Raw genomic sequence first — 1809 nt, forward strand, 5'->3', positions numbered from 1 at the left:
CTACGTGTATGAGCGTGAAATTTCACATGCACTATTTTTGCCGGTCGCTTAGCTGGAGGAGGGCGAGCGATTGTCGCCTCACCGCACAGGCTCCACAGGAAATGAATGGAGAGCGAGCGACGTCGCCTACCGTGTGTCGAGCCCTTAAGCCCCACGCCCCCGCCGGCGGGGGCAAAATCATATATTTTTTTTGCTTTCTTTATTAACCAACGTTCTAATAGGTAAACATAGACATGTGTGGTATCTATAGAAACGTCAGAATCTTGGCTAAAAACTCTTAGAAACCATTTCTATGTCCACCAGACACAGATAAAACACACAGTTGAATCTGTAAACAAGCTGCACAAAATGGCATCTGGGCAAAACCCGGTCTCAAAAAAAGCTGTTTTTTTCTACGTTTCATCCTCAGTATCTCTGAAACAAAGGCATGTGATGTGATACTTACACTCCTGACGAAATCTCCCAAGTGTTAGCTTTATTTTGAAATCAGGGGTATTTATATGGTGTTTTTAGGTGCTGAGATACACTCAGTTACATTTGGGCRTGCTTTTTCCAAGCACAAACTTCAAGAAAACCCCTTGGGGTTTAACACATTTATATAGTACAAGTGTGCTTTTAGTTGTTTTTAATTTTAAGCGACTTGTTTTTGTCTTTATAGCAGYTAAAGGATGAATTCAGGTTTCTGCYCTTATCAACCTGTGAAAAAGCATGTGAAAATACAGATATGCGTTTAGCCCAAACGCCATCAGTTCTTTCAATGGTCATTACTGTGAACGTTTATCAAACATTCACATTATTGAGATCAATTTTTTCKTCCATACATTTTTGTCATTCCACAATTTTCGTGCCGTTTCAACAGTTTATATATCAAAACTTTCAGCTGCTTCAAGACATTCAGRCTATGACTTGTGGTATGTCAGTAATTAATAATTTAGGAGATATTAGCTTTTCAATCAATCAAGTTTTTTTGTATAACACATTTCAGCAACAAGCCAGTTCAAAGTCTGTCCGTGAGGCTGACACTCTGTCTACTTTTAAGATTAGACTGAAGACTTTCCTTTTTSATAAATCCTATAGTTAGACTTAGGTTTCCTGAATTATTCTTCATTTCTGCTGCTATAGACTTAGACTGCTGGAGCACAAACTGAGCACATTTCCTCACTCTGCTGTTGTCTTTAGTCTCTCTTCTCTACGTATTTATTGTTATTATTTCTATCATGTTTTTTCTTTGTCTCTTCCAGAAGAAGGTGCACCTGGACCAGTCCTGGACCAGTTCTTCTGTGTTTGTSTGTGTCTCTTTCCTGTCCTCCAACCAGCCGGTCGAGGCAGATGCACAGCAAAAATGCCAGCAGTGTTAAATATTCAACAATACTGGGTGTCATATTAACATTTCAACAGTGTTAAAATCAAGTGTTAAAATTAACATCAGTGTATTATTATTGTGAACAAAGGAAATTGTGGTGTTTGGAAAGTTAACACACCATCAAATTGAGAATGTAAAGTGTAAATTTAACAACACTCAGAGTTAATATCAAACCCTTTGTTGTGATGCATTAACACTGCTCGGTACTTAGTAGAAAAGTAAACTGGAGTCGACCACACCAGGACATACCTCTCAATCATGGTGTCGATTTTTGGCCAATAACACAAACTTAAAGTTGAACAACTTGATAAAACTGAACTAGAAAACAAACCAGAACAACTCATTTTTACTCTCATGAACTTCTTTAATGGTCATAAACATGCAAACACATCATTTTGGCAAGATTTCTCAGCAAGGAATGCTGGGTAAACACTGGTCTGTCTGAC

Source organism: Austrofundulus limnaeus, unplaced genomic scaffold (genome assembly GCF_001266775.1).
Source record: "Austrofundulus limnaeus strain Quisiro unplaced genomic scaffold, Austrofundulus_limnaeus-1.0 Scaffold2101, whole genome shotgun sequence".
Taxonomy (NCBI): domain Eukaryota; kingdom Metazoa; phylum Chordata; class Actinopteri; order Cyprinodontiformes; family Rivulidae; genus Austrofundulus; species Austrofundulus limnaeus.